Below are 19,826 nucleotides of genomic sequence, written 5' to 3' on the forward strand. Positions count from 1 at the left end.
AGATAGGACTGTAACATAACTCTCATGAGTCATTTAGTTTAAATGGAAGTCTACCCAATTAAGCCATCTTTATTCATGTGGCCAGTGAGCAGAGGGCCGACACAGGATTGATCATTTGAATTCTAACGCCATGCTCAGTGATCTGGGAAGATGTGAAAGTAATAGACCTTGAGTGTCCTCCTCTGGGAATCTTACTGAACAAGCTGTTAAAAATTCAATTAAGTAAATCTGAAGACATCATTGGCTTTATTCAATGACTTCTGAATCAAGCAACATCCCAGTTAGTAAGCAGAAGGGAATTCTGAGGGGTTGTGCAAATGGAAGGTTTTTATAGGAAGAAAGGAGGGGCAAGGAAGCCATCAGCAAAGTATATTTAGGGCAGACACTTTTTTTTTCCCCCACGGGGGGAGGGATTACAAGGGTTTTATCATATATATATATATATATACTTTCTCTGGGCCAAGGGCAGGAATGGAGAAGGAGTAAAACACAACAATGCCTACCCAAAAACTCCAGACTAGTTGATTAAGATTACATTTCTGGGGAAGGCTGTAACTGCAATTGTGTCAGGTATTGTAGAGGTTTGGTATCATGGGCTTTAGCACAAGTAACACTTTTGGGGCCTGTGGTTTTCTCTTTAGCACCTGCACATCTGCATTATGTTTTTGGATGTGTGCAGCAAGCCTTCTTCCAGAGGGCTCCGGACTTCTTCAGGGCCCTGCAAGAGGAGCAGACAAAATCATGAGCGGGTGAGACTCAGGTCAAAGGAACTACTTCAAGGAGCATTTGCTCTTTTACTTAATACTTTACAACATTGTCGTTTTCAACTATATCTGAAAGACCTCTTTCTATCTTGTCTGGTGGAGGGAGTCAAATACACTGACTTATGGTTTAGAAGGTGAGTCCCCATTTTCTATATGGAGGAGACTGATATTTTGCTTTATGCTTTTCTGTACTCCAAAGCATCACTTTCCTTTTCTCCAGTATTAAAAGAAAAAGCTCTGCTGAATCTCTATAAGATAAACCATATAACTATAAACCAACTCGTCCTGTATCCACATACCTCTCCTACTTTATAAAGTGAAATATTTTTCTAGGCTCTGGTGATACAGCAGTGAATAAGAGTGATGAGAGTCTTGTCCACCTGGAGTTCCTGGTCTGCACTGGGAGACACATATTACCCAATATGCTATTTAATCATGATTGTGATAAAAGTTAGACATAAAGAGAAGCAAGCATGTGACAGGTTTAGTCTTGGGGGCAAGGGAGGACTGAGATGAAGAAAAAACCTTTCAGGTGAACTTTGGAGAGTGAATGGAACTTGAGAAGGTGACGGGGTGGGGAGAGGCAGGTTGGAAGATTATTCTAGGTAGAAGAAAAGGTGAGCAAGGATGTGCCATGGGCAAGGGGCAGGGAGTTCTGTAGCAACTGAAGCGGGGTCAGATATCTGGAGGGCAGGAAAGGAAGAGGGCAGTGGTAGAAAGTGAAGATGGATTACTGCTCAGGGATCAGATCTGACCAGGTCTAGCCTTGATGGCTTATTTTTTATATTAATAAATATTTTTTCCTAATCTGAAGATAAAAAAATATTCAACCAAGGTTTTGGCTGTTAATTTGATGAGCATAGGATTTTCTAGGTAACTGTGCATGCTTTAGGATGAGTATGGATTCTCAGTTCCTATAGGAAGAGTCACCCCTGCCTGTCCCACCAGACCCTGCAAGCATCTTAGTTTTCAACCCTGATCCAGATGAACGGAGAGTCCCTTCTACTGGTTAAGTTCTAAAGCATGTCAAGTCTTTGTGGGTGATACAAAGACAAATAATACAGAACCCTGGTTTATAAGAAGATTGTAATTTAGTAGGGCACCAAGATATTTTCACTAAGAAGTAGCTAGAAGGCAGCAGGTAAATGGTAGGAATGACTGTTATCATTTCTCTGTTAATGTTGTTCCTTATAGAGCCTCCTGTCCATGCTGGGCACATGAATGTTCCTTAATAAATAGCTATTGACTGAATGATGATTGATAAAGCAGTGAAGAGTCTGGGGACCAGCAGTGAAGGGAAATGAGAGCTGTGGGTTGGGGGACTGTTATTACCTGGCAATATCTCCAAATGCCTTCAACATGGGCTTGTTCACATACGGCAGTCCATGCTTGGCACACAGTGACTTCACCAGAGGTGAAGACTGTGATAATTATGGCGTGGCATTGTGGGAAACAGACTAGGGAAACAGAGGAGATATACAACTTTTCAGACCTAAGGAGAAACCCAAAGTTCCCTTTCTTCTTTTAGAAAATAAAATGGTATCAGCCACAGAGACCCAACCTTGACCTTGCACAATACTTTAGTTCTGGAAAGTTAAAAAACTTGCTGGCAGACTCATCTTATCCCTTCAGTTCAGTTTAGTTCAGTCACTCAGTCATGTCTGAATCTTTCCGACCCCATGAACTACAGTGAACTACCCGTTTCCTCTCTGTAACTGATCCTTTGGTAAAGTATTTCCAAATACCGTTTAGAAATTGCAGCAGGGACTCTACTTCCTTAGTTATTTTGTAAACTTGACTCCAAAGACACAGATAAGAAAATATTTGAATTATAACATAGTTAAGTTTGAACACAAGTTGGTTACCCAAGTGTCCTGATATTTCTTAGGTTTTGCCAACAAAGCAAATGCAAAGAAATCACCAATTCCTAAGCCCATAGGAATCTGGAAACTGAGTCACTGATACTTTTCCAAGATTTCACTCCATTTACTCACAATTGTGACACTTCCTTCATTTCTTTCTTCCCTTATCTATAATTGTTGTTAATTGAAAAATAGCATCCTTTAGAGAGCCCTGGTTCATTTTTTTCCCTTAAGATGGTGAGTCTTCTGCTCCGCTCTGGACTATATGGAGGGCAGTTATTAGAGATAGCCCTTGCCCTTTATCATGAACTGTTTCTCTTACTCACTGGTGCTCAATTTGGAAGTTCAAGTGCCCAGTGAACCAGTCATTGAAAAAGGACTGTTCAACATTACAGGTGGCCAAGACCTGCAAAGAAAAAGCTTACATTAGATGTAAATATAAATGAGCCCGTGACAAACAAGAGATTTAGTTGCTCTTTTATTTATCCATCATTCAACAAGTGCTGATTGAGTATGCATTTTGTTTCACAAACCATGAGGGATAAAAATAAGTCCCAGGGCTCAGGGACCTTGCAACAATAAAGGACATAAGGCATTTTGCTAAGAAGTATAGATAAGGCAATAGATATGAAGAAGTGAATAGGATCTGAGAGGACTAAGTCACTATCAGCGCTCAAAATCAGAAGACTAAGGTATTGTGAGTAAGGACTTTGGCAGATGGAAGTGGGATTGTAGGACTCTTGTAGAAATTATAGGAGTTTGAATGTTATTACCACAGAATAGACTTAAAGGACTTCTAAATGGGGAATAAAGCATGCAAGGGCTTTAATCAAGGGCTTTGTGCCTAGAAATACATTTATTAATATATTAATATATACAAGTAGCTTCCTTTTTAATCTAATGTATTTTATTTTACACAAAGACAGACTGACAAGAAGTTTATAGGATTCTCCAGACTATGTGGAATGCTTATGAATGTAACTTTTATTCAGTGCCTTTCTAAGATTTAATTCTTGTTAGGGTTGTTGCCATTTTTAACGTTATTTTTGCAGTTGTTCTATGTCAGGGTTCCTCGAAGTGTACTTTAGAGCACCTTGGGGTTCCCTAGGACACTTTCAGGGGATCTTCAAGGTCAAAATGATCCCCATAATACTTCTGAGACAGTATTTGCCTTTTTCATTCTCGTTCGTGCATGCTTATACCATGGGTTTTTCCAGAGGCTACTAAACATGGGATGATGTCATCACTCTGATGTTAACTTTTACTGGCTTTATCTTGTTTTTTTTTTAATCAATTAATATATATTTTTAAACTCTCAGTTTCAATTTCAAATACAGTAAGTATCAGTGAATATAACCTCCACAAAAGAAAGCTCTTTCACATTCTCAATAAGTTTTAAGAGTGGTTTCTTGATCAAAAAGACTGAGAACCACTGCTGTGTGGAGTGTCTACTGAACTTGGAAATGAGCATGGAGAAGGAAGCAGTATGATGCCTGGATTCTCCAGTTTACACAACACAGCCAGTGTCAGGCTTAGGGGGCAATGGCATTCTGCATGGGTCACAAGTCTTTTAATTGTTAGCAGCATTCTTGCCAAGAATGCTGAGTCTCCTCTCTGGGCCCCACTATCTATACAATGAAATGAGGGGGATTGCAGGGTTCTCCATTCTGTTATTCTAGGAGTGTGAGATTCGTTGAAAGACTGTTTCATGTTGAGGCAGGTTTAGTAAACCTTGCTTGTAAAGTGCCGCACAGTAAATGTTTTAATTCTGCATCACAGCTACACAGTTCTGCTGTTTTAGAATGAAAGTTATCAGAGAATATGTAATGTATAAGTGTGGCTGTGTTCCAATAGAACTAAAAAAACACAGATTGGACTAGATTGGCTCTTGGACTATAGTTTATTAAGCCTTGGTTAAGAGCAAAGTTTCTGAAATCAAACTGCTGAGGTTTAAAACCTGCTTCTAGGGATTTCCCACTGGTCTGCTGGTTAAGACTATGTGCTTAACACAGGTTTGATCCCTGGTAGGAGAACTAAGACCCTGCATGCCACACAGTGTGGCCATTTAAATAAAGAAATAAAACTTGCTTCTACCACTTATTAGCTGTGTGATCTTACACAAGTTATAGAACTTCTTCACACCTCAATTTTATCATTTGTGAAGTAGGAGTACTCTGATCATGTAGCTACATGCAAAACAGTTGACAAAGCCTGGCCCCTGTAAGCCTCCAATAAATATTATTTGAGGTAGGCAGATGGTAATCAGGATGCTTTGGTGGATGCTTTCCCAAGAACAGCATTATTACCTGAGTGCTGAACCAGTCCTGGTTCTCCTCTTTGCTCATTTTCATTGGTATGTGGCTCATCTGGGTAACATATGTAATCCAGGGACTTTCAAGAAACCTTTAAGAGAATAGAAGGAAAATATCACTTCTTGGGGTGTTTTCAGTTCCAGTCACTGGGCTTGCATACCCACTGGCAGATCTGGCTGAGCGTTAGAGGAAATGGCAGTGACTCAAAGGTTCCAATAAAGTGGTGGTTATTTGATTTTCATCTTTGCAGACCTTTTATATCTGAAGATTACACAGTAGGTATCAGTCACAGTCCCTGTCTTGCAGCCTACTGTACCAGAGCAGCGTCCCCAGTATTTTCTGAAGGCATTGGTGCAAGGCTCAGAAGATCCTAGATAACTGAAGGTCAGGCTTCCCTGGTGGCTCAGTGGTCAAGATTCCATCTGACAGTGCAGGAGATCTGGGTTTGATTCCTGGGTCAGGAAGATCCCCTGGACAAAGAAATGGCAACCCACTCCAGTATTCTTGCCTGTGAAATCTCCAGAGCAGAGGAGCCTGGCAGGCTACAGTCCATGGGGTCACAAAAGAGTCAGACATGACTTAGCGACTATAGTGACAACAACTTAAGCATATATGCAATGTGATTAAGAGCTTGGCTGTTGTCATCAGATAGAACTGGGGACGAGTTGTGATTTGGCACTGCTACTGACCCTTATTTGCTCTTGAGCAAGTGATTTCATTCCTCTGAACTTTAGTTCTCTCACCAGAAAAACGAAATTGATACTATCTACATTGCCTGGTTGTGCATTGTTTTATTACATCAAATAAGATAATGCATGTAGAGTGAGTGAAGTCGCTCAGTCATGTACGACTCTTTGCGACCCCGTGGACTGTAGCCCACCAGCTCCTGCATCCATGGAATTTTCCAGGCAAGAATACTGGAGCGGGTTGCCGTTTCCTTCTCCGGGGATCCTCCCGACCCAGGGATGGAACCCGGGTCTCCCACAATGCAGGCGGGCGCCTTGCTGTCTGAGCCAGCAGGGAGGCCCACTGTGACCACAGCAAACCGCCTGACGCGGAGGAGCCGCCGCAGCTATGAGCAGGGATGCGAGTCATGAGGAAGGGATGCATCACAAGGTGAACGGGGTGATTCAGGTTAAAGTGCTTTTGATGTGGGGAAAATCTCTAGTCATAAAATAACTTTTTTAAACCTGGGCTCCCACTATCTTTGGTAAGAATTATGATGTCCAGCTGGATTACAGTTTGAAGGACTTGGTGATCAGGAAGAATGCAATTGTCCTTTGAGAAACACGCAGGTCCACTTAAATGTGGATATTTTTAAGTAAACACATACTCTACTACAAGATTAGTGGTTGCCTGAATTCTCAGTTGTGGAACCACATATATGGATAGATGACTATGAAGCTTGAATATCTTTGGATTTTGGTAACTGAGGTGGGTCCAGGGACTAATTCTCCTCAGATGCTGAGGGATTACTATGCTGCAATTGGGAATTAATCACGTGGGAAAAAAGGCAAGATTGGGCAAATTCAGTTTCCAAGAAACTCATTCAACTATTTCAGCTGTTTTATCCCACATTTTCTTGGAAATATCTCAGCTACGAGAATCTGGTCTGGTGTCATAATCTGCTAATCATAAATAGCTCAGATAAGAAAGGTAAGAAGACCATCCAGAGTAAGAGTGGGAGAATATTATTCTTTACTTACTTGACTAAGCACATGAGCCCCAAGGTTCCAAAGAGTCCATAGAAAGGAACAAATGTGATGAAATAGCGAATGTAAGAGCTGCTGACCCAGGCGATGTCCTGTAGAAAGAAGTGCTTGAAAGTTAAGCTAGTGGAAATAAAACTGGCTAAATCTTATATCCTGGTACTCAAGGAAGCTGCATCTGGAAAGGACCAAGCATGTACAGTTCCCCTTTTCTACTAGCCTGATCGAGCTCTAGAGAAGGAATCGAGTTGCTCACCTCCCAGTACCTTCTCTGGTACATCTCTTTCATGGATTTCAGGTTCAAAGCTACCGGCATGAAAAGGTGGACCCCAACTGAGAAAAAAAAAAAAAAAAAAGAGGATAGTGAAAAAATAAGCAGATATGATTCCTATGGAAGCGAGTGGGAGTTGATCTTAGCATGCTACGCCTGGAATATTTCCCCTGAGAAGGGATGCAAGATGGAGATCCACAGCCACATCCTGGATGCTGCTGGGCTTTTAGAGTCTCTGAGGCTGAACCAGGACTTTGGTTCAAGCACCCTTAGGGAGACTAGGGAAGCTTTGAAGATCTGAGTCATTCCTGATGAAGGCATCCTGGAATGCTTCTGCTCTGAGCTTTCAAGTTTTCTCAAGGTCCCTGGAATCCTTCAATCCTTCACGATCCTTCGTGTTGAGCCCTGTCACAATATGTCGAGGTGGCAGATATAGAGCAGGCATACTGAGTCTGGTCTGATAGTTATTTACCCGCTCATCCCCCAGGACCACTGAAGTTGCCTGGAGCACATAGGAGTCATACTGACAACCTTCAGAATTTGACAACTCTCTCCTTGATCAAACTTGAGCCAGAAGCTCTGGAGTCCCCTTCCTGACTAGGCTCCAAACTTGACCTGCAAACTTTCAAAATCTGTGAACTGTCAGCACAGATGATTTTGTTCACCCTACACACAAAGAGACTCACAGAAATGCTAGAAATCATTTCTAAGAACAGTTCAAGGCCATGCTCTTTGGATGACTCCAGCCCCCTTAAAATTCTTGCATGAGAAAGTTCAAGACTGTCCAAAGAACTTAATGCATGTTCAGTAGGCTTCTGACCTCTTTTTTCTTCGATCATTTGTTAGAAAACTTACAATTATAAAACTCTTACTCTGTCCCTCTGAGATGGATCTTCCCTGACCCAGAAATGTCTTTCTCAAGGACTTGGGAGTCATCCCTTTGAAGTACAGTCTTAGAGGATCAGGCTCTGTCCTGCAGTCTTTGGAAGGCTAAGGAGTTTGACTTTGATAAACACCAGTGAGAAGACACACATGGCTTAACCACACGACCAGCTTCCCCTCCCTTTATCCTCTTTCCCTAATTTCCTTTAGCATGTCGCAGTGTTTTAAAAGTCTCCCAACTTTCTTTTCTGAGAGTTGAGCTCAGCTTATACTGAAGTACCTTTCCTTACTACAGGAATCTGCATGAAAGCTGTCTCGCCACCTTTATGAAATGTCAAGCTTCATCTCCCTTTGACAGGTTAAGTATGACTCATTTGTACCTGTCATACTAAGTTGAAGACATTTGAAAGAAAATGACAAAATGAAACAGTTCCTGAGGACGATGTGGTTTGTAAGCTGGGCATTCTGCAGTGAAGCTACAATATTCACCCATTCCTCATAAGCTAAGGCCGTATTGTTTTACTACACACAGGAGGAGAGTTCAGACAAGAGACCTCAACAGTTTTTTCTTATGTGAATACACATCTGTCTGGGCTGGAATAGCTACCTTTCAAACTGGAGAACCAGTGTCCTCCACACCCTTTTTGGTCCTGAAAGAGAATAACCGCATTAGGAGAAGTCCTCAGAATTCTAGCACTGGAAGAGGCTGCAGTGGTGGTTGAGCCTCGTGTCTTAAGAAATGGACTCACAGGCCATCCTGGTCAGGCAGGAGACAGATGACCACTGGTGGCCAATGTTTGGGCAAGCCAGATCATCTGCAACCGCTTCTCAATCTTAACACTGTTGGCATCTTAGGGTCAGATAATTCTTTACTGTTCAGGGCTGTTCTGTGTCCTGTAAGGCATTTCATGACATCCCTGGCTTCTGCCCCGTGGATGTCAGTACCATTCTCCTGCTTTGTTTTGATAATCAAAAAAGTATCTATACGGTGTCAAATGTTGGGGGCAACTATGCTCTTAGGTGAGAACCACTGATCTACAGGAAATGTTTGGAATCTTTCCTAATTTGGGTTTCTTTTCCAAATGAGTAAGCATGTTTTAGACGAGCATATTTTGGGGCCCTAAACTTTCCTTTGTGAGCTATCATCAGTTTGACTTGGTTAAGAGCAGAACATTTTTGCTTCTAATATTTTCATTGGTATTAGCATTATTCAGCTACCCTATTTTCTCTCAAGCCTAGAACATGTCCAGATCTATCTTATATGTGTGTGTGCGTGTGTATCTGTCCACTAAAATATGTTCTCCAGCTGTATGTAAGCTTTGGGAACAGTCAACTTTCTTCCACACAGAAGCTCTGCAGGTGACTTTTATTCATGAGACTCTGCTTTTTCTGGCACCTACTGTCAGTACTTAAGCATTCTTTTCCTAGTTTTCCTCCCTATGCATATTCACTATCCTTTTCTTCTTCATAAGTATTGTATTTAGTTTATCCAGCACAAGAGTCATATATTCCAGACCCCTTGATTGGCATCCTGCCTCCCATCCTTCTTGGAACATCTCCTTCCCTGTACAGTAGCCAGAGTGATGAGATGCCCATTAAGAATGCCTAACTGCTCTTCTGTTTTCCTTTTCAGATTTCACCCAGGTAAGTCTGAAGTAAAGCATGCTGCTTTTTTGAGGCACAACAAGACATGGGGTCGTCTCTCTGTGGGAGGATTTCAGTCATGCCTTCTGTTTTGACAACAGTTTGCTTCAAGGAAATGGGAAAATAAGGATTGTGGCTCCCTGTGTGACTCACCCATGCAGAAGTACAGGTGCTGCTTCTCGTAGTTGATGAATTTGATTTTGTTCTTCCCATACTGAATGAAGAGAGAATAAAACTAAAGCAAGAACAATATAGACTTCTGTTATTATACTCAAGGTTGTGTGTGTGTGTGTGTGTGTGTGTGTGTAGAATCTCTATAGAAAGAGCCATCTGGTCAGAGTTCATTTACTGTCAAACTAAAGCCACTGAAGAACCAGAACTGAAGGGGGAGGAAATACTGTGGTTCCTTTTTCTTTATTTAAATGTGGGCAATTCTTGCAGGGGTGGCTTATCCCATTTGAATTCAGGGATTGTGATTGTTTATTATTATTCCCATGGGAGCCATTTTAAAATATTTGTCCTGGTGTGGAATGGAATGGTGATTCAGGAGAAATATTTCTGATAAATTTTTAAGGTCTTCTTCAAACTATGTGCTTAGAATTTTGCTTGAAGCACAGTCTGCTTTTATCTATTAATCCATTTAACAGGTATTTGTTGAATGGTTGTGTTATAAGACACATAGTCATAACCTCTAGTATCTACTTCATCTTTCCTCCTTTAACTCCATCGTGGATCTCATGCTGTGATTTACTCATTTTAAGGCTTGATAATGTATAATCTTAACACTGGGAATTTGAGTCATTTCCTAGGGGTCTTCTTAGTTAATTTAGTCTGTGTCCAAATGTACAAAGGCAGCAAGTATCTTAAGAGGAAGCATAGAAGTAATGGTTTATCTCTATTACCTAAGAGACACTTAATAAATGTTTAGTTGAAGGAATTAATGAATGAATGATAATTCAAATCTCCTCTATAATTTTACCATATGTCAGTCACTTAAAACACTGTGAGCCGTGTTTAATTTTTTGCTTTTCCCATTCTTTTGATACCTTCCCTTCTACATATTTCTTCTGTTATTTCGATATTAGACTTGACCCTTCTTTCTCTTACTATTGTAAATAAAAATAAATGTCATGGTGATAAAGTAATGATAGTTATTTGCAGTTACTCCCAGGTTCTGGATATTTAAGGGGTAGGAAACTTGAAAGAGGGAGTCAGTGGGAAATTTTGGAGAGCTGGCAAATGTAGGTCAAGGATTGATTTTTGAGTATTGCTCCAAAGGAGAAGTCTAAGTTTTCCAGAGTATGAGAACAGGACCTGGCCCTAGAGGATTTAATTAATACTTATTAAAAGAATGAATGTTTGAAGAAAGTGGTAGAAATACTGACAGTAAAATGGGAAGAACAGAAACACTTAAGGCTTACCAGAATTAGTTTTGTTGTGAAACAACTGAATTTTAGAGATTAAAAGATTTTAAGTAAGGTGTTGTGAGTTGCTTTGAAATTAAAGTATACAGAACCTAAGGCTCGAGGGATGTGTCTCTAGAATGGTGGAGAAGTGATGATGTCTCCATCTTCTGTGAAGAGGCAGCATGAGAACTGGATACAGTTCTACAGAAGGCACTTCTGGAGGGGGTCAGGCTGCCTCATGAACTCCAGTGAGGCAAATCTCCATTGCTGTGAGGGAATGAGGAGAGAAGTCAAAATGTCGTAAGTTTAGTGGTCAGCCGAGGAGTTCACAGGGATTCCTTGGTGGCTCAGACTGTAAAGAGTCTGCCTGTAATGTGGGAGGTCCAGGTTGGATACCTGGAGAAGGAAATGACAACCCACTCCACTATTCTTGCCTGGAAAAGCCCATGGATAGAGGAGCCTGGTGGGCTGTAGTCCAAAAGGTCACAAAGAGTCAGACATGACTGATCGACTTCACTTCAGGAGTTTGCAGACTTTAGAGAGCTTTGACTTCTTTGCGGAGTCATTGTGAAGAACAACTGACTGAAGACTACAGTTAAGGTATCTTTCTTTTTTCCTTTATATCTCAGCAGGAGACTTTTTTTGCTAATTGGAAGAAGGTTGTCTTCCAAAACTTGGAAAACCTATTTTCAGAAAGTTGCACAATTCTGGTCACCACAAAGTCCATGGAGCAACTGACCAAGCTACACTCCTTTGTTGTTAGAAAGCTCCTAAATTCTTCCAGAAGCAGATAGAGCCTCTTCCTAAGCACTTAATTCTCAGGATCCATTATTTCTTCTCAAGGAAAGATACCTTTCTGTGCTTATCCTTATACCTTCTATGTTGAAATCAGACTCTGAAAATCTTGGTAATAATCGTTACATGCTTGTTTTTAAGCTGAGGTTTAAGAAAGTCAACAGCTGAGACATCCTGGAGCTTGCCGTCCTTTTTCTGTTGCTTAAGAAGTCTGAATTAATCAATGGAACAAAATAGAAAGCCCAGAGATAAATCCATATACCTACGGACACCTTATCTTCAACAAAGGAGGCAAGAATATACAATGGAAAAAAGACAACCTCTTTAACAAGTGGTGCTGGGAAAACTGGTCAACCACTTGTAAAAGAATGAAACTAGAACACTTTCTAACACCATACACAAAAATAAACCCAAAATAGATTAAAGATCTAAATGTAAGACCAGAAACTTTAAAACTCCTAGAGGAGAACATAGGCAAAACACTCTCTGACATAAATCACAGCAAGATCCTCTATGACCCACCTCCCAGAAATTGGAAATAAAAGCAAAAATAAACAAATGGGACCTAATGAAACTTAAAAGCTTTTGCACAAGAAAGGAAACTATAAGTAAGGTGAAAAAACAGCCTTCAGAATGGGAGAAAATAATAGCAAATGAAGAAACAGACAAAGGATTAATCTCAAAAATATACAAGCAACTCCAGCAGCTCAATTCCAGAAAAATAAAGGACCCGATCAAAAATTGGGCCAAAGATCTAAACAGATATTTCTCCAAAGAAGACTTACAGATGGCTAACAAACACATGAAAAGATGCTCAACATCACTCATTATCAGAGAAATGCAAATCAAAACCACAATGAGGTACCATTACATGTCAGTCAGGATGGCTGCTATCCAAAAGTCTACAAGCAATAAATGCTGGAGAGGGTGTGGAGAAAAGGGAACCCTCTTACACTGTTGGGGGGAATGCAAACTAGTACAGCCACTGTGGAGAACAGTGTGGAGACTCCTTAAAAAACTGGAAATAGAACTGCCATATGACCCAGCAATCCCACTCCTAGGCATACACACTGAGGAAACCAGAGCTGAAAGAGACACGTGCACCCCAGTGTTCATCGCAGCACTGTTTATAATAGCCAGGACATGGAAGCAACCTAGATGTCCATCAGCAAATGAATGGATAAGAAAGCTGTGCTACATATACACTATGGAATATTACTCAGCCATTAAAAAGAATTCATTTGAATCAGTTCTAATGAGATGGATGAAACTGGAGCCCATTATGCAGAGTGAAGTAAGCCAGAAAGATAAAGACCAATACAGTATACTAATGCATATATATGGAAATTAAAAAGACGGTAACGATAATCCTACATGAAAAATAGAAAAAGAGACACAGATGTACAGAACAGACCTTAGACTGTGGGAGAAGGCGAGGGTGGGATGCTCAGAGAGAACAACATTGAAACAAGTATACTATCAAGGGTGAAAGAGATCACCAGCCCAGGTTGGATGCATGAGACGGGTGCTCAGGGCTGGTGCACTGGGAAGACCCAGAAGGATGGGATGGAGAGGGAGGCAGGAGCGGGGATCAGGATGGGGAAAACATGTAAATCCATGTCTGATTCATGTCAATGTATGGCAAAAACCACTACAATATTGTAAAGTAATTAGCCTCCAACTAATAGAAATAAATGGGGGAAAAAAAAAAAAAAACAAAAACGAATTCTGAATTAGGGGTGAGGTCCTAAGTGTATTATGAGGCATTTGAGGTGAGTTTCATGTATAAATGAACCAAAATAACCTAAACTAAAAATAACAGCTTAGTTTCTTCCAACAGCTAGAATTAGTTGACATAAATAGATACATAGGTGTTTCCTGATTTAGCACTCCTTGAATGTACTGCCATGCCTTCTATGAGTGATTTAAACTGAATGACTTTTAAGATCATAGAGTCATTCATTCCACATTTTCTTCTTTTCTTACAACACCAGATTCACTTATTTAAAATCTATATCCTGGACTTAAAAGAAGAAGAGATGCTCTGACAACATACTTGAATCCAGAATTTCCAGCCTGATCTCAAGACAAAGGTGTAGACCTTTCCAAGAACAACTTCCTGAAACTTTCTCTAAGTGCCTAGTATTTCTAAACATACCTTGACAGGTTGTAAATCTCCAATAACAAGAAATGGGCCTAGATTAATATCTGGGTCTTTGAGGTAGATGTTTGTTTTGACATAGTGTTGGAAGTGCTGGTTATTCCACCATTTTACAGATAGGCCCTGAGGAGAAGAGAACATTCATTAGCTGCAAGATTTCTCTCCTGAAATATCTTTCATTATCAGAGTTTTCCAAAACTAAAGAATATCAACCTTGAATATTCATTGGAAGGACTGTTGCTGAAGCTGAAGCTTCAATACTGACCACCTGATGTGAAGAGCCATCTCACTGGAAAAGACCCTGACCCTGGGAAAGATTGAGGGCAGGAGGAAAAGAGGATGACAGAGGATGAGATGGTAGGATGGCATCACCAACTCAATGGACATGAGTCTGAGCAAACTTTATGAATTGTTGAAGGACAGGGAAGCCTGGTGTGCTGTGTTCATGGGGTCTCAGTGAGCCGGACATGACTAGTGCCTGAATAGTAACAATCAGCGTTTTCTGCCTACATCTCCAAAGTTTAATTAGGATATGGATTCCTATAACATGCCGTCCCCCATTCCTGGGTCACAGAATGATTTATTGGCTAGAGGCTCTAAAGGCCTACCAGCAAATAATTATCTTATCCAGGAACACAAATTCCAGGCTAAAACAACTCTTGATAATGAAGAAGAATAAAACCGATTAAATGAAATGTTTTTCCATCTTTTTTTTTTTTGTCCTGCTTTTAAAAAGAGATATGAAATAGGTAGAGCAGAGAGTACACTTCTTATTTTATCAGTAAAGAAACCAGCTCTAAAACTAATTAGTTCTGGGGGGAAAATGGCCCCCGGGTTCCTACTTTAATAAATATTTTAAATGGCTGATTCATATCAATGTATGACAAAACCCACTGGAAAAAAAAATAATAATAAAAAAATAAAAAAAAATAATAAAAAAAAAGAGTCATGGATCTGAAGTCATCTCCTATGAGAGTTTGCCTCTGATCATCACATTTTCAAATTTCAATGATCTCATTAAATATAAATGAGAATAAAACTATTTTAGTTGATGCTGAGCTCATATCATTTCTGATTAGGTCGTTTGGGATTTTTTTTCTCTTTCAGTGAAAATCTGAAGGTTTTAACAGAGAAAAGGTTTTGGAAGCACATCAGCTTAGTTGAATCCACTGGATTTTATAAATGCTTCTGTGTGGTTTGGGAAAATTATCTACCCTTTGATGTTCAATTTCATCTTCAGTAAATATAGTATAGTGTAATGACATTTACCTGCATGGGTTGTTTAAGGAGACATGAGATTCTGTATGTAGAATACTGGCATATTGAGATATTCAATTTCTCTTCCCTTTCCATATTTCATTAATCATTTATAGAAGAATAAGCAATAGTCATAGTTTTTATTGCATACCTGACATTTCTCAAAAACCTCAAATGTATATTTTAGATCTGCGGTGCTCAATAGAGTAGCCATTATCTACGTGTGGCCACTGAGCACTTAATATGTGACCACTCGAATTGAGGCAGGCTGTATAAGTATATAATACATACTAGATTCAAAGGCTCAGAATGAAAAAAGAAATGTAAAATATATTAATAATTTGTATATTTCTTTCATGTTAAAGTGAAAATATTTGGAATATATACAGGAGTGATAAAGTTGGAAGAGGGTGTTTGCTGTGAGCAGTGTGTTCTCTCGGCAAAATTCTGTTGGCCTTTGCCCTGCTTCATTCACTCCAAGGTCAAACTTGCCTGTTACTCCAGGTGTCTCTTGGTTTCCTACTTTTGCAACCAGTCCCCTATGATGAAAAAGACATCTTTTTTGGTGTTAGTTCTAGAAGGTCTTGTAGATCTTCAAAGAACCATTCAACTTCAGCTTCTTCAGCATTGATGTTTGTGGCATAGCCTTCGATTACTGTGATATTGAAGGGTTTGCCTTGGAAATGAAGAGAGATCATTCTTTCATTTTTGAGATTGTATCCAAGTACTGCATTTTGGACTCTTTTGTTGATTATGAGGGCTACTCCATTTCTTCGAGGGGTTTTTGCCCACAGTCATAGATATAATGGTCACCTGAATTAAATTCGCCCATTCTGGTCCATTTTAGTTCACTGATTCCTACAATGTCAATGTTCACCCTTGCCATCTTCTGTTTGACCACTTCCAATTTGCCTTGATTCATGGACCTAACATTTCAGCTTCCTATGCAATATCACTCTCTATGGTATCAGAGTTTACTTCCAGCACCAGTCACATCCATAGCTCAGCATTGTTTTCACTTTGGCTCCATCTCTTCATTCTTGCTGGAGTTATTTCTCCACTCTTCTCCAGTAGCAGGTACCTACCGACCTGGGAGTTCATCTTTCACTGTCATATCGTTTTGCCATTTCATACTGTTCATGGGGTTATCAAGGCAAGAATACTGGAGTACACAACGAAGCAGGGCAAAGGCTAGCAGAGTTAGCTAGACTTGGATTACTGTGATACTGAATGGTTTGCCTTGGAAATGAACAGAGATCATTCTGTCATTTGGTTTCTCACCGAATCCTAGAACATCATAGAAAAGCTGAGATCCAGCTGAAGTCCTAATTTTAGGGATGAGAACTCTGAGAGCCAGAGATGGAATCTGACTTGTTCGGGGTTGCACAGTGAGCATTATCAGAGCCAGGGCTGAAACTGACTGTCATCAATCCTTGTACTGTTATCAGGTTTCCACCCATCATTCCATTCCTCCATCCATTCCTTCATGCATTCCACACATGCTTATGGAAGGCCTACTGCGTGTTAGGCACTCTGCTAGGCACTGCATTTCAGGGGTGCATAGGACAGTGTGCCTGTCCTTCTGGAGCATATGTGAGGGGGATAAGGCCAACTGCTCCTGCTTTTTCCAGCAGTCTGGGTTTTGCAACCCTGAACTCTTAAACAGAGCCATCTAACTTTCTGTGGTTTCTCTCTTTTGTTAAACTTTTCTCTATTCTGCATCTTTTCTTTTATTTATACATAGTCCTCCCAGGGATAAAATGGTTGGCTGGATTCCCCTAGTCCCCCAGAGGTACACGTCCAGATCCCTTCTAAGTATATCCCTACTCATGACTTTATAGGATATATCTCCTGAGAGGTGTTTCTTTAGTGGTGTACCAGGGATTGGGCCAAATAGTTTATTGGCTAAGAAAAAAACAGAACTTCTTAATAAAAATAAACCTTTCCTCCTAAACAGTTAAAATTCTAATTTTAGCATATATGTTATAATGTGTTATATATAGTCACTGCATTGTCAGTATATTTACAGTTACTTGTGGAGTGTGTAGTAACATTTTTTGCTGATAAGTGTATGTAGAAACCACTACTTGGTGAGATGACTTTCAGAATCCCATCATACTCCTGGAACATTCTGTACCTTGAGATGACCCATCACAAATTTTTGCAACAGGTGATTCCACTTGGACTTCTTAAATATGGATAGGTGTCCCATGTCATGTTGCAGAAATGCACTCTGAGCCTGGAAGAGACAGGGTTGCAGTCAGAGAAGCTGACAAGGAAAGAAGAAAGCAATAAGTGGGCCCGCTGGTGGGTTCGGGACCCCATGAGAACAGTGGAGATCTCTGTATCTGTCACACTTGCTGAGTGCTTTCCCGTCCCTGCACCTTTGCGCAGGTGGCTCTCTAAGCCTAGAATGTTCTCTCTACTGTCAGAATTGTCCAGTGTGGAATGGAAGGAGGATGCATTTGGAGTCAGGCTGACTAGGGCTCTGAACTGTCCTTCACCACTTTACAAGTTATACAACTCTTGGCAAGCTAGTCGGCAGCTCTGAACTCAGTTCTTTGTCTGAGAAGCAGGGATTATAACATTATACCTTGCTCATTCAGCTGTCTTGCAGGCAAAATACATGTAAAATTCCTGATAATGCTAAGCAGTCAAATATTTTTTTCCTTTCTTGATTCCAAAAGTTGCTTTTCAAAGAATAAAGCAAGCTGACTTTTCAAGAAAAAAATTAGCATATAAAATTTGGTAATTAACATTGATGTTAATTCTCCATGAAATCATCCCCAGTTGCCTCAATTAGAATTAGATGCCTCTTTCTGCTCCAACAGCACATGCTTGTTTCTTTCCCTTCTGCCTTGTATCGTGTCTAGATATTTAAATGACCATCTCCTCCACTGGATGACTGCTGCCCAAGTGCACGGTCAGGTGTGTTTCCCTTTGTGTCCCCAATACAGAGTTGTGGGCATAGAATGCCATTTTCAGAAGTCTGTGCTTCATTCAAAGCATTTATCAATTGCCCTGCAACACGCCAGTTGCTGATTGCCATTTCTGCAGAATCCATGATCCTATTATCATGGGATAATAAATAGACTCTCTTCATAGACTGGTGTATTGATAAATATTGGTGAAATGAGGCTTTTGCAAGGGTCTCAGGGAATTTTTTTAAAAGTACAGATATATAACTTCTTTTTAGTAGAATTTTTTATTATGAAATAGCGTGTATAAATAGTGAGATATATATATATATATAGGTATAAATTAATGTGGGGCTTTCTTTCTTCATGGTGGCTAAGACGGTAAAGAATCTGCCTATAATGTGGGAGACTCGGATTTGATCCCTGGGTCAGGAAGATTCCCTGGTAAAGGGAATGGCAACCTACTCCAGTATTGTTGCCTGAAGAAATCCATGGAGAGAGGAGCCTGGTGAGTTAGAGTCCACGGGGTCTAAAATAATTGGAAACAACTGAGCGATTAAAAAGTAAACAAAGTAAGTTCACATATGTGCCCTAGTCTTAGTAAAATCATTGAACAACCATTAAAAATGTTGGTTGGTTAAAGAATGAAAGATATAGGTGAAGGTTACATGGCCCAGAACGGAACTTCAGTTACTGACATTGTGTGGATACTATTGGGCAAAGGGTAGCAACTGTCAAGGATATTTACCACATGCCAGTCTCTGTGCTAGGCACTCTACAGAGTAACTTGTTTAGTTTTTTTAGAATATTTCCATAAAAAATCATTACCCCGTGTTACAGATGAGAGAACTGGGGCCCAGTGGGTTTTGATAACTTGCTGGTGTCAGACACTGATGAGTAACTTGCCAGGAAGTGCCGGGCAGCCACTGACACCAGTGTAAAGAGGGAAGAAAAAATTCTGAGGCTTCCCATAGAGCCGCTGCCTGGGCTTAGGACAGCTACTTACCTGAGCAACCGTGAGAAGACAAGAAATGAATATTGTGACAAGCCAGCCACTGCCAAAATGCCACACTATTACCCAAGCCAGGGCTTCCAAAATCAAGACCTGGGCGAGGTGAAGGACGAAGAACCCCAGGTTGGCATTGAACAAATTCATGGTCTCTAATGTCCTCCGCAGTTCTTGGAAATCTTCCACCAACTGGGACTGTGAGATAAACGTGCAAGAAAGGAATTAGTTCCTTCAGTGGAGTGGCAGCACAGACGAACATAATTATTAATCTATTTTATCAATGTATGATACCTTAATTTGATGAATAGACATTTATTTATTTAATAAATATAATTAGGCATAATTCAAACAAAAAATGAAACCTTAAAAAATTAACTAAAATCAAAATGCTTAAAACAAGTTATGATAAATTTTTTTCCTGGAGAAGAGACAGATGAGTAGTGATTTGTAAACTCTCCTCAAATTGCTGTGGGGCTTATCATCTACTTCTTTTTTGGGGGATGGGGGAGGTTCAGTGAACAGATACACAAGTCTAAAAATTCTCTTTTTTAAACTGATTGATTAAATTTTTTCTTTGATGCAGATCATTTCTTTTGAAGTCTGTATTGAATTTGTGGCAATATTGCTTTTATTTTATGTTTTATTTATTTATTGCTGTGAGGCATGTGAGATCTTGGTTCCCTGACGAGGGATCAAACCTGCGCCCCTGCACTGAAAGGAGAAGTCTTAACGGCCGGGCTGCCGGGGAAGCCCCCATAAGAAGTCTCCTCCTTTCAGACAAAGGCCGCGTTGACGTGTGGGCGACGAGCAGCGTCGCACTGCCGTCAGGTGCACAG

The 19,826-nt window shown here is 40.3% G+C and overlaps 1 pseudogene; it reads right to left on the reverse strand.

Moving 5' to 3' along the window:
• Positions 1 to 657: 657 nt before the first annotated feature.
• The window catches only part of LOC133066602 (fatty acid desaturase 2-like protein FADS2B), a 43,652-nt pseudogene continuing 24,483 nt past the window's right edge, over positions 658 to 19,826 (reverse strand).

This window comes from Dama dama, chromosome 1 (genome assembly GCF_033118175.1).
Source record: "Dama dama isolate Ldn47 chromosome 1, ASM3311817v1, whole genome shotgun sequence".
NCBI lineage: Eukaryota > Metazoa > Chordata > Mammalia > Artiodactyla > Cervidae > Dama > Dama dama.